This window comes from Orcinus orca, chromosome 15, assembly GCF_937001465.1.
Source record: "Orcinus orca chromosome 15, mOrcOrc1.1, whole genome shotgun sequence".
Classification (NCBI taxonomy): Eukaryota; Metazoa; Chordata; class Mammalia; order Artiodactyla; family Delphinidae; genus Orcinus; species Orcinus orca.
This window is the reverse complement of record NC_064573.1, coordinates 26,482,726-26,497,428: the sequence shown is the minus strand read 5'-3', so window position 1 is coordinate 26,497,428 and position 14,703 is coordinate 26,482,726.

The window sequence follows — 14,703 nt, the reverse complement described above, 5'->3', positions numbered from 1 at the left end:
AGATTTCTGTAGTCCGTTTTGTACGTGTTTTTCCCAAAACACAGCCCCACTCTACTCCAGCTTAAGTGGTCAGTATCTAGCTACCTCCAGGAGTCTTGGTCCTTTCTTCTGGGATGTTCAGTAGGTGCTATAAATGCTGAATATTCCCTAATATATCTTGGTCTCCTCCCTCCCAAATTGCTTTCCAGGCTGGGTACCCCTTTTTGTTAATACTCTCATGAGTTTCCAGCTTGGAAACATCAGTGTCTACATTTGACACCATTTCTTTCTTTCCCTTGCTCCCGTCAGTTGCTAAGTTCTGTCGATTCTACCCTACATTAATTCTGGCATCCATCCACTCTCCATACCCACTGCCTCCACCTAGTCAAAGTTGTCATTATCACCCCCTGGACAGTGGGAATGCGATACCTTTCTCATTGATGTCCTTCCTCTAGCATCACTCTCCTACCTGCCCATCTTACACATCACTGCTGTAGGTTTACTCATCTTTAAGATGATAGAAAATCTTCACTGGCTCCCTGTTGCTTGTAGATTAAAGGCCAAATTTATTCACTTTGGATTCAAAACTCTATTTTCTGCTGTCCCTCTTTCATTCTCCTTTTGCCCATAACAAACCAGACCATGTGAAGTGCCTCATGGACGAACTAGCCATTACTTTTCTGTAGAGGCTCGTGTCTCTTTCTGCTTGGAATACTCTTCCCTCCCCATCACCTCGAGATGTTGAAATTCTATCATTAAAGCTGAATGAACAACAGCAACAAAAAAAAGATAAAAGAAAAACAGCTGCTCTGAATTATGAAATGATCCTTCACAGGAGACAGATGAAAAATCTCCCAAATTCTTGGAGGAGGTAGGTTCTGAATGGGGTTTTTATTTTTTCTCTTCTACCCATGGTTTTGGGTTCGCCTGGGCTAAAAGAAGATACAGCACTTGCTGTAATTGTGTGTTCCTTTCTAAATTCAGATTAATTTGGGGCAGCTGGCAGCAGACTGGGTTCTCGCTTCATTAAGCCTCTGTTCACCAAGAAAGTTCTTCAAAGCCCCTACTCTGGCCCTCGCGCCTCAGGCTCCACGTCCCTCCCACTGCAGGGCCCGCTGTTCTTGGGCAATGATGCAGAGCATATTCAAAGGCCAGAGGCCCTTCCCAACCCTCACCCAGGCCAAGGCCCAGATGCACATTAAAGCAGAAAGTACAGCTCTACACGTGACTACTGCTCCCACCTGGCTCCTTAGCCCCTGAAGTCTGATTGGCCTGGCGTGGAGCTTGGGCATCACAGATTTTTTTTTCACTCCCCAGGTGTTTTGAATGTTTAGCTATGGTTGAGAATGACCTCTTTAAATTTTAGAGTATCTTTCTTTCCATCAGTTTTGGTAAATCATTCTCTGATGATGCTTGATTAAATAAGAGAATATAAGTAAAAGTGCTTTTAAACTACAGTGCTACCTAAATGTTATCCGTTAGTACCATCAGAAGCTCAGGGTGGGGACAACAGGGTGAATTTGATGAGGCTCTCAAAGTCTCGGGATGCTCACGTTTTAGCTGCTGTTCAGTGGCATGTTTGTGCTGGGGAGCAGGGTGAAGCCTTTTGTTACAGACGTTGATTTTAGATTGATCCACCTCCTCCAGGTTTTTTCTAATAGCTCTACCACTGCAGATTACAGAAGCTGTCACTCATCTCTCAGGGTATTCTTAGCTGAGCAGGTTCATGAGCAGAGCAGCAGCTCTGCTGCCCAGCCTGAGTCTGAGGGTCGTAACTGCCTCTGGTCCCCTCTTCACAGTCCTCTCCCCATTGAAAGCACAGGGAGATAATCTGTGAATGGCCATCCATTCCATTTCTGTGTCTTAAAACACACTTAAAACACACTTAAAAACACTGCTTAGCTGTTTATATTGTCTTGTGAGTCATCTTTTTAAAATACTTTTTTTGTAGCCCACTTTGTTAAATGTTGTAATTTTGTACATTTTCTATTTAACTTTGTATTTATGGCTTATTTTAAAATAAAGCACTTTACATCTATTTTTATTCATTAGTTCATATATCAGTGTTTTTTCAGTTAGCTTTATCATACCAGTAGCCTTTAGTAATCATAGTTTGTTTCATTTACCCATTAAATACAAATAAACCAGTGTTCAATTACACACTGAATAAGTTTCAATCTTGCTTACTAAATAAGTTTGGTAAAAAGCTATGAATATGCTAAATGCAGTAGAAATCTAGGTTTATATTTTACAAAATTCATTCTGTTAGTAATAAAGAAGTTTCCTGATTTGTTGCTTTATCAGTTATCCCCCAATTTGCCCTCCAATCCTAAGCGAGCCTGGGTCGTAGCTAAATCTGAAGATTTGGACTCCAGGACAAGGGGCCTCAAGGAGAAAGCTTTGCAGACCTCCTTCTGTGTTTTCCCCTCCCCAAAATTAGTATGTTGAAACCTAAATCCCCAGTGTGATGGTACTGGGAGGTGATAAGGTCATGAGGGTGGAGCCCTCATGGATGGGATTAGGGCCCTTATAAGGGGATGAAGAGACCAGAGCTTTCTCTTTTCACCACTTAAGAACACAACAAGAAGTCGGCAGTCTGCAACCTGGAAGCGGGTCCTCAGAAGAACCTGACCATGTTGGCACCCTGATTTCAGACTTCCAGCCTCCAAAACTATGAGAAATAAATTTCTGTTGTTTATCAGAAGTCCCCCCTTCTGAGGGGGTATCCTAAGGGAGGGTTGGGGGATATGTTCCAAGATCCCCTGTGGATGCCTGACACTGCAGATAGTACAGAACCCTATATATACCATGATTTCTCCTATACCTACATAACTATGTAAATTTTAATTTATGAATTAGGCACAGTAAGAGATTAACAACAATAACATCACAAAATAGAACAATTATAACACATTGTAATAATAGTTATGTGAATGCGGTCTCTCTCTCAAAATACATTATACAAATTTAATGCCTTTTCCATCTTAACTGAACACTTACCATGCACTGTGGCTGTAACTTGTGCAGTTTGGGGTACAAGAGAAAAACTAGCACAAATTTCATTTCCTTTCCTCACAATTTCACAGGTAGAAGATTTGTTTTTACAGTAAATTTTAGCAACCTCAGTATATGATTTTTTTTCTTTCCTTATTATTTCAAGAACTTTTACCTTTTCACTTAAAAGAAGCACTTTACAGCTTCTCTTCGGCATATCCAAATTGCCAGCATCATGACTCTTGCATTTGGGGGCCATTACTAAGTAAAATATGGGTTACTTGAACACAAGCACCCTCTATGCATTTCCCCTTTGTTGATTTTAATCTGCACATTTTCATTGTAATAAGCCATAACCATGAGCATAACAGCTTTTCTGAAGCCTTCTAGTTTATCACTGAGCCTGAGGGTGGTCTTGGGGACTTTCAACACATTAGCTTTTAAAATTTTGAACTGTGTGATCTGTTTCTTTCTCAGTGAATATTTACTTTCATACCTAACCTTGTATTCCTAATATTGTATTTTCCTAAAGAGGAACCCCGAAATCGTATAATTTCCAAATTCTACAAAACCTGGATCAACCTTTGCTTAAATACAAGTCCTCTCACTTCTTGGGCCTTTTCCCATGGTGACATCTTCACTTGGATGAGTGGATCCACCTGAAAATATCCTTCTTCTTTCGGCTGTCTGCCAGAACTTTGCCCTCCCTCCTCCAAGACAGAGCAGTTACTCCATCCCCACTGCCCATAACACTTTACATGGAACTCTGTTCTACCACCTATCACATTATAGTACAATTACTTACATTACAGATGGTTATGTGTCTGCCTTGCTCGAACCAGGCAAGGACTGGCTCTGTCATCAACAGTTCCCTCAGGGAGGGAGGGGAGACAGAATGAGGTAAGGCGTCTGGCAGAGGCAACATGCAGAATTAGAAAGAATTTGTATTTATCACCTGACAGACCCTGGGTCCACCATTTACTAGCTGTGAGATGTTGGGCAAGTGTAGCTCCTAGTGCTTCAGTCTCCTTGATGTAAAGTGGGTGAAACATCACTGGCCTAAAGGTTTGTTTTGAGGACTGAGTGAGAAGATGTAGGTGAAGAGACATAGCCAGCAATTTGAGTAAGAGGCTGGAATGCGGCGGCCTGAATTCTAATCTCATTTTCCTCACCTAGCAGTTGTGTGAATCTGGACGAGTAATTCCCACTCACTTCCTCAACATCTCCACCCTCACAGGGTCACTGGGCTGACTACATGAGCTAACCAGTGCCTTGCACGGAGTAAGGGGTCAATAACTGTTAGCTCTTATTAGACACTCAGTGAAGGCTAATTCCTTTCTGTTTTCTGGCATGCATAGCAGGAGTGGATCTGTTCATAAACTCCGGCATTTGTGTTTATTTCCTTTAAATAAATATTATCCTGCTTGCACCTCCACGTTACCCTCACCCTCGGAGGAGGCAGGAAATTCAGCCTCAAGTATGTGGAGAGCTTCCCCCACTCGCATACTGAAGAGGCGCTGAGGTCTGAGAGGTCCCAGGTACAGATCATTGGTTCCTGGATTGTAGGTTTCTTTGACTTGAGTGGGAACAGAGTTCCTGGCACACCGCTGGCTGACCCTGGCAGTCCCACTCAACCCCTTGGGTAGCAGCAGCCATGAGGGGTACTGCGTCACCATTAGAAATCCACCATCTCCCTCCCAGGCTTGGAAGACTGTCTTAGTCTGGGTGGGGAGAACCAGACCTTCCCAAATCCTGCAGAACCTGCAGCAATACTCCGACAAAGGGCTGAAGGGCGAGTGTGGGGCAGCCAGCAAGGCCAGGTGACTTTCTAACTTAGCACAAAGGCCTGGGGGCTGGAACCCAACTGGGATGAACATCTAGTCTGGGTGTAAGGGGAAGAGGGAGTTGGGGGGTAGGGGGAGAAGGAAAAGGAACCAGAGTTTCAATATTTATTTCTCGGCTATCCCTATACTTGACAACGTCAGGGCTAGAATTCTCTCCTGTACACAGGAGCCTCTGGAACAATTAACCCTCTCCACGGGCAGGTGACTGAGCCGCAGTGCACTGCAACTTCCTACAGTCCTGCGGGTTCATTCTCATACTCATTCATTCCAGATATTTATCCTACTTCCAGGCACTATGGTTCTGCACCTTAGAATCTCCCCATCCCACTCCCCTGTCCCAGGCTTTTAAAAAATGTCCATGATGGACCCCCATTCTCCAGAAATTGACTTAACTGGTCTGTGGTGGGGCCCAGTCACAGGTTACTTTGTGAAAGCTCCCCAGGTGACTCGGACGTGCAGGCAGGGCTGGGAACCACTGGGGTAAGAGCTTGTGGATTTGGATGAAATGAGTGAATTTACAGTGTCCTTTGATGACTACCTGCCACTACCTCCCAAGCCTCATGTAAGATGGCTACTGCTCCTTCCAGAGACAGCATGCCTGATGGGAAATGTCTTGGGTTGGAAATCAATTTGGAGTCCTGTCTGACCTTTGATGAACAGTCTGTGGCTTGGTTTCCTTTGGGGAAATGAGAGAGAGAGAGAGAGAGAGATTTCTGCTGTTGAGAGATTTCTTCATTGGATTATGGGATATAGCTCTTTGGGGAAAAAAGTTACATAAAAGGCTATTTTTAAATATCCCTAATAAAGTCAGTATGTCAGTACAGGCACTGTGTTTTAATACCTTTACCTCTCTACAGAGCTCACAGCAATTTTATCTCTAAGCCTAACAGAGAACCTCAAACTGGGGGCAGGGGGTGGATTGCCAAATCAGTAAGACCAATAAAATGTAAGCTTGGCACTAGCTACAAAGTAAGAAAAGTGTAATAACCTTATTATATGCAAAATACATCCAATTAGAAAATATACCAAAACTGAGTGAAAAATATGAGTTCATGTTAGCAAATACTTTAATGCCTTTGGTTTAATAATTTTATCAGCTTTCATTGCTTCACTAATTTTTTTACTTTGGTCGCATTTGTGGTCATCCTTAGGGGGAAGAATCATATTTGGGCTTAATTAAAGGCTTGGCAAATGCGAGCCATTTATTCTGGCCTGAGATGTAATAATCGAATAATTTTTCATCACTTCCATAAATTAAAAGGGAGTAGAATAATAGTACTTAATAAGTATTAGGTATTGCTCTGATAGCTTTACATATATTTTAATTCTCAAAAAAGACAAACCCAAAAGGAAAGTACTTTTATTATCCTCATTTTACACAAGAGAAAACTGGAATATAGAGTGCTTAGGTAACTTTGCCAAGATCACACTAGTAAATGGCAGACAGGGAGGCAGAATTCGAGCCCAGGCAGTCCACACTCTTAGCCATTACGACAGGGTCCTGCCAGACTGCTCAATTCCAAGTGACAGGGAATGTCTGATTCAGTTCCCCTACTGATTCTTCTCCCTCCAGAAACCTCATCCCAAACTACAGAACGCATGCCTTTCTTTGTGCTTCTGTGAGTGTCAAAGGAGACTATCACCACCCAGCTGGTAAGTACTACTAACAGTCAGAGGCATTTCATGTATTAATTATTCAACCAATATTTACTGGATGGCTACTGAAGCATTAAGGGTAGAAGAGCAAAGGAGGCAAGGTCCTTGCCTACAAGAGCTTTATCCTCTGGTGAGAGGGACAGACAAGTAGACAGTTGTCCGTCCTGGGCTGCAAAATAATTGCTACAGAGAAGGGAAGCACAGGGTGCTAGGAGAACTCCCCAGAGAGATGTGCTCAAAGCTTGGGAGGGCACAGATTGTTGGTGAAGTTTTCTTGGAGAAGTGGCTGTATATTAGGAACACATGGAAGTTTGTCAGATTGCCAAACCAAAGCCACAGCCCAGATTAATCCAACCAGAATCTCCTGGGCATGTTTTAAAAGCCCCTAAAACAGTGGTCTCTAAAAGAAGAGCATTAACATCCCCTGGGAACTTGTTAGAAATTCCACTAAATCAGCCCTCCAGGGGATTCTGACACAAACTCAAGTTTCAGGAGTGGTTTGAACAGTGGTTCTTAAACTTAAACAGGCATCAGAATCCCCTGAAGGGCTCCTGGTTAATGTATACAGAGCATCAAGGCCCAGATTGCTGTGCCTCACCCCCAGAAAGTCTGAACCACAATTTGCATTTCTGATAAATTCCCAGAATGCACACTTAGAGAACCACTACCCTAGATGAGGGGATGGCTAAACTGGAATCTGAAGGGTTAGTTTGCAAGGGGAAGAAGGCTGTGGGGAGTGGGGTGAAAACCTATTGATCTCTCTATTGTATTCTTCTGTTGTATTTATTTCTACTCTTATTTCTTCCTTCTATTTTTTTGACTTATAATGCCAGTCTTTTTCTAACTTAATATGGATGTTCGCCTCATCAATTTTCAGCCTAGCTTTTCTAATATACATATTTGAGGCTACAAATGTCCCTCCAAGTATTACTCTAGATATATCCCAAAAGTTTATATATATTATGTTTTTACTGTCATTTAATTCTAAATACTTTCTAATCTCTACTAAAACTTTTTTTTTAATTGAAGTATAGCTGATTTACAATGCTGTGCTAGTTTTGAGTGTACAGCACAGTGATTTACTTTTTTTGCAGTTTATATTTCATTATAGGTTATTAAAAGATATTGTAATTATCTTGTAATAAATTACAAGATATTGGGTATAATTCCCTGTGCTACACAGTAAATCCTTGCTGCTTATCTATTTTATATATAATAGTTTGTATCTGTTAATCCCATATTCCTAATTTGTCCCTCCTCCCCTCCCTCTCCCTTTGGTAACAATAAGTTTGTTTTCTATGTCTGTCTGTTTCTGTTTTGTATATAGAGTCATACAATTTCTTCTTAAACCCATGAATTATTTATGCTTAATTTCTAGACATGTAATTTTTTGCACTGATTTCTAGCTTAACTGCACTGTGGTTAGAGAACATACTCCTGTATTTTAACTTTTTGAAATCTTTATGAAATGTTCCATCTATGCTTTAAAAAAGTATATTCTGCAGTTGTTTGATATAGTATTCTATATATATTCATTAAATCATGTTTGTTAATGCTTAATTCTGTACATTTCTAATTTTTTAAATGTTTGCTCTATCCCTTACAAAGACAAGTGTGTTACTATTTCCTGTAATGACTGGATTTTTTTTTTATTCTCCCTGCAGTTCTTACATTTTCTGCAATATATATTTTGGCTATGTTACTAGGTGCATATAACTTTTAAATTGTTTTATCTAATAATTTTGTGGCCATTTTGTTTGATATTAATACAACTACCTCAAAATTCCCTGGGTTAGAATTTGATTTTTTTTTTTTTTTTTTTTTTTTTTTGCCGTACGTGGGCCTCTCACTGTTGTGGCCTCTCCCGTTGCAGAGCACAGGCTCCGGACGCGCAGGCTCAGCGGCCATGGCTCACGGGCCTAGCCTCTCCGCAGCATGTGGGATCTTCCTGGACCGGGGCCCGAACCCGTGTCCCCTGCATTGGCAGGCGGACTCTCAACCACTGCGCCACCAGGGAAGCCCAGAATTTGATCTTTTTAAGTTTAGCATTTTTGCACTCTTGTGTTTCAAATGTCTTTTGTAAACAGCATATTATTTGATATCTGACCATCTTTGTAATATACCTGAAGCACTTAGTCCATTTTCACAATGTAATTTTTGAGATATATGGACTTATATCAACTAATTTTTGCTTTCCATTTATCCCACAATTTTGATGTTTCTACTTCTATCTTCCATTTCTATCATTTGAATTATGTTTTTACATCCCATTTATCCCCCTACCAGTTTGGAAGCTGTTCACTCTGTCTCCATTATTTTTTTTTTTTTTTGGCAGTTATTCCAATAATGACAACATGTAATCTAAAGCAGATTAATATCTTAGCCTCTTCTTTGCCAATAAAAAGCCTCATCACTTCCTCCCCACTCATATGCCACTCATGTTTTTTAATTTTTTAATTTTATTTTTTTATATAGCAGGTTCTTATTAGTCATCAATTTTATACACATCAATGTATACATGTCAATCCCAATAGCCCAATTCAGCACACCACCATTCCCCCGCCCCAGTGGCTTTCCCCCCTTGGTGTCCATACATTTATTCTCTACATCTGTGTCTCAACGTCTGCCCTGCAAACCAGTTCATCTGTACCATTTTTCTAGGTTCCACATACATGTGTTAATATACGATATTTGTTTTTCTCTTTCTGACTTACTTCACTCTGTATGACAGTCTCTAGATCCAACCACATCTCAACAGATGACTCAATTTTGTTCCTTTTTATGGCTGAGTAATATTCCATTGTATATATGTACCACAACTTCTTTATCCATTCATCTGTCGATGGGCATTTAGGTTCCTCCCCACTCATACGATTTTTTAAAAATATTTATTTATTTATTTATTTTGGCTACGCTAGGTCTTAGTTGCAGCACACAGGATCTTCGTTGTGGCATGTGGAATTTTCATTGTGGCATGCATACAGGATCTAGTTCCCCAACCAGGGATCGAACCCAGGCCCCCGACATTGGGAGCATGGAGTCTTACCCACTGGACCACCAGGGAAGTCCCTCTTATGATTTTAATTCTATCCTTTTTCCCTTTTTAAAATCCCACAATGAATTGTTATTTAGTCAACATCTGCTAATCAGTCACTTTCTGTGGCCTTTGTCTCACATCTGAGCTCTTCCATGTGGGATTTCTTCCTTCTATCCTATCTGATTTATATCATCTTCTAGCGAAGGTTTATTAGGGCAAATTTCTGTTCTCAAGTGAAAGTATATTTTACTCTCATACTTGAAAGATAGTTCCACTTGGTACTGAGTTCTAGATAATTTTTCTTCCAGGGTACACTGAAGTGTCCATTTTTGGCTTGCATTGTTGCCAATTAGAGATCATCTATTGGTTTAACTGTCAAACCTTTGAAGATATCTATTTTCTCTTTGATTTTAATACTTTCCTCTTTATTTTGGTGTTCTAAAGTCTTACTCTGATATGTCAAGGTGTAAATTTCTTATTTCTGTTTGGAATTTATTACTTTCCTGAATCTGTGGCATGATATCCTTCATCAGTTTTGAAAAATTCTCAGCCATGATCTCTTTGAATATTGTCTCTTTCCCATTCATTCTCTTCCTTTCTTCTGGGACTCCAACTAGAAACATATTAGACCTTCTCACTCTATCATTCATGTCTCATAACCACTTCTTTATATTTTCCATCTCATTATACTTCTGAGCTGCATTTTAGATGACTTCTGACTTATTCTGAAATTTCTTGCTATTCCTCGTTGAATCTGGAGGATCCTGCTCACCTCTGAGCTTTTTAGAAATGCAGAAATTCAAGCCCTATTTTACACCTACAGAATCATAACCTGCCTTTTAATATCATTCCCACATAATTTTCATGCACATTAAAGTTTGCAAAGCATTTATCTTGTTCATTAACTTTCAGACCTGAGTTTAATCTGTGGTTAAACCTGTACATAGATTTCAATTTTTCAATCATTTTCACTTCTACAAGTTCTATTTGGTACCTTTCAGCATTTAGTTGGATATACTTTATAATTCATTTATTGCATATATTTTTCAGTCTTGTTTTTCACTTCATTAAACATGCTAAGATGGTCATTTTATAGTCTTTGATAATTTCATTATCTGAAGTCCGTGAAGGTTTTTATTGTTTCATTGTTTCTTCCTCTTGATCATCGTAAACTGAAGATTTTTGTTTTACTTCAAGCAGCTCAGTTGCCTTGGAAGTTTTTCTGGGGTGAATGTAGGTTCTTCCAGAGTGAATTTGCATTTACATCTGCCAGGCACCATGGAGCACTACCGTTCTGGAGGGACACTAACTTCTTAGGGTGAAGTTTTTGTCAAAACATTTAATACTGTGCATTTAAGCCGCAAGACTGTGTGAAGCCTTGTGGTTCCCAATGTTTAGCAGTAATTTCTCTCCTTCGCTAAAGCTAAGATTCCTTGTGGTTCCCTCCTAGAGTGGGATTATTTCTATGTCATCTTTATACTAAGGGCACAGCCCTTTGGGCTCTGGTTCTGTGGGGACAATATCACATATTAGACATTTAGAACCTCTGAGATTTGCTTGCTGTAGTCATGCCCCAGAGCCTGTGAAAGCCAAAGTCAATTCCTCTGGTTCAACAAATAACTGCAACAGATAACTGCTGAAGCCAGCTGCAGCAGTGCTATGCTTTACTCTCTGGATCTCCCACTTTTACTCAACTCCTTCCTTGAGAATTCCTTGATTTTTTGCTAATCAATGTTTCAAGGCTTTTTTTAAAAAAAGTACTTTTTAAAATCTAGGATTCTTGGTTGTTCTAGCAGGAGCTACTAACCTGGCTAGGTTCAAATAGGTGCCTGTTTGAACCTGGCGAACTGGACAACATCCAGTGTTGTCAGGCAATGCTTATCAAACTGCTGGTTGACACAGTTTAATGTGTTAGGAAATCAATGAAGGGGGTCACAATGAGAATTTTAAAATAATAGTTAGATATCAGAATAGAATAGAAAAATAGCTATAGACTCTTTGCAAGAACTCGATGTTTCAATTTAATGTGTCAGGAAATCAGTGTAGTGAGTCACAATCAGTATTTTCAAATATATACATATAGATATTATAAATATCTACCAAAAGAGATATTAGAATAGAAAATACCTAAGTGAGCACACCTACGAACTCTGCAAGAACTAGACATATCTCAGTAAACACTACAGCCAACTGAGACAAATAGCACAGGAAAAATAGAGAAGAGCATGTGATGAATATATGAAATGGAAGGAACAGGTCTTTAATCTTTTGTAGAATGGGGTTCCATTTGATTATCTAGCTTATTAAGGTCAGTTCCTAATGGAAGGGTCATTGCCATATTATTTGAATTTTATTTTAACTCAGTTTGCACTTAATCAAGCTAAATGCATAGAAGTATAATCCACTGTTGGTAAACATGTCATTACTCTGAGCTTCAATTATGATGAGTTCGTTTTTCAGAAAGAATATTATCAAGGATAATATTTTTCAAGTCAAAAATGAGACTCAAAAGTTATTACTGTATTTCCTAACATTGTTAGCGATGTGAATGTTTTTTAATTTTTATTTATTTATTTATTTATTTATATTTGGCTGTGTTGGGTCTTCGTTTCTGTGCGAGGGCTTTCTCTAGTTGCAGTGAGCGGGGGCCACTCTTCATTGCGGTGCGCGGGCCTCTCACTGTCGTGGCCCCTCTTGTTGCAGAGTACAGGCTCCAGACGCGCAGGCTCAGCAGTTGTGGCTCATGGGCCCAGGTGCTCCGCAGCATGTGGGATCTTCCCAGACCAGGGCTCGAACCCGTGTCCTCTGCATTGGCAGGCAGATTCTCAACCACTGCCCCTGTGAATGTTTTTTATGACAATGGTTTAAATTTAAAAAAATTAGAGAAAGTGTTATATCTTATTTCTCCATCATGAACGTTTAATCATTACATTCCAGGAGAGAAATCCAAAACATAAAAATTTAGTGACTTCCCTTCCATCCAAGACGAGACTGGATTTATCCTTCTGCCTGCAACAATCAAAATATCCCCAAAATATATGAAACAAATGCTTTTAACATACTGGATATCAGGCAATCAAGGACAGTAATCCTTGAGAGAACAGAAACAAATGAGGTGAGCCCTACAATTGCCCCAGCTTACTGCCTTAAGAGTTTCCAAGCTGCAGCACAGAAGAGAAGCCAGGCAAAGTCCATCAGATCCCCCGGATTGAGGAAATGGAGCTGAGAGTCCAGAGAGACCAAGGTGGTGAGAATTTGCAGGACAGAGAACAGAGACAAGGAGCTAAACAGAGAGGGACTCCCTCAGGAATTCATCACAGAGGCTATCAATAAATGCATGTGAGGAAATTATCTGAGGTTAGGGAGAAAACATCCAAAAGAATTAGAGGGAACAATGTCAGACCCACACAGGACCAGGAATGGTGCCCATTCCCAACAGCTAGAGTGTAAAACCTCACAATTCAAGGGGAATTAGGTACAATAACCAGGAAGTTCTTGCCTTAGCAGTGGGAAATAGCTAACCTTAGAGAAATCAGTGTTCTGGAAGCTCCTAAGAAACCATAAAAGCAAGACGTGAAAGAATCAAACGTTTCCAAGTAACATAACTGCATCTCAGAACAATGCTCAATTTCCTCATAGGAGCACAAAAATATTCAGCACCTGACAAGGTAAAACTTACAATGTGTGGCATCTAAACAAAGATTACTAGGCACACAAAGAGGCAGGAAAACACGTGTCATAACCTGCTGAGCTAGAACGAGGTTTTCCTCAAGAATTAAAAGCTGGGCTTCTGTATCCCCAACACATGAATGCAACGAAGAGACAGCTAATCAGCTCTGAAAATACGTGGTTTCTCCAAATCATTATGTAAACCATCAAGAAACCAGTATTGGCTCATATTCCGCATTTTTTAAAAAAAAAAACCAAAGTCCTCTTTTCACTTAGTCTTTTAAAATAAGTAATATATTCATACAGTTCAAAATTCAAAAGATACAGAAAGGTATACATTAACAAAACAGTTTCCTCTCTTCTCCCAGCTACTCAGGATTATCTTCTACCATGTACAGGGAGTGCGTCACTCCTCATTAGTTATGTCTACTTTTTGCTAGAGGCAAGTGAATTTTGAGATGGACCTGAAGGACAAAAATGGCAGGATGGGGATAATGGTAAAGCAACTTGAAAGAGGCTTTCCTTGAGTCTGCCTTAAAGGCAGCTGCAGGGAAGGAAATGGGGAAGAGTGTACAAGCTGAAAATAGGAACAAAATTAGCTAATACAGTTGACCCTTGAACAATGTCAGGGTTAGGGGCACTGACGCTCTGCCCAGTCAAAAATCCATGTGTAACTTCACAGTTGGCCCTCCGTATCCTAGGTTCTACATCCAAAGATTCAACCATCATGTAGTACTGTAGTATGTATTTAGTTAAAAAAAAAAATTCCACATATAAGTGGGCCTGTGCAGCTCAAACCTGTGTCGTTCAATAGTCAACTGTAAAATACAATTCAGGGTTTCTTATAGCTCACTTTCCTTTCTACTTCCTGGACTACTGTGCTGCTCAGAGGTAACTCACATTGCTTTAGTGATGCAAAGGTCATCAAACATCACCTGTCCAACCTACAATACAAAGAGACTACAAGATTCAGATGAAATCATGATGTGGAAAATACAACTCTATAGCATTTTTAAGTTAGAATGCTATTACTGGCACTTCTTCCCCCACTAAAGTAAAATGCTTTCCAGGACCTAATCATACTGCTAGAGTTTTATTTCTTTAACTTAAGACATGGGTGGGGATGCTCTAAGTTGAGCTATGATCTGATGACATAAAAGAAAAAGACTGACTTGGAGGTAAGAGCATATGGGAGAAATGCCTTGTGGGCTCTTAAATCCTGGACAAGAAGAGGTAAAATCAGTGAGGAAAAGAGTTTAGAACAGGGAAGCTTGGAAAACCAAAGATAAATGTTGCCAAATTTGGTTTAGACACAGCTCCACTGGGTAGGGAAAGGGGTGCTTCCTTTAATTCTCACCTTATTCACTTAAAGTATTAGACGTGTTCAAAAAATAAAGCTGTAAGTAGAGAGTGTTTGGGAGGAACACTGGCATTAAATATTATTATTAAAAATAAAACCTGTTGCTTTGGCCTCAGGCCAAGATGGAATAACAGCAATCATATTTACTCCTCTACCTGAAATAA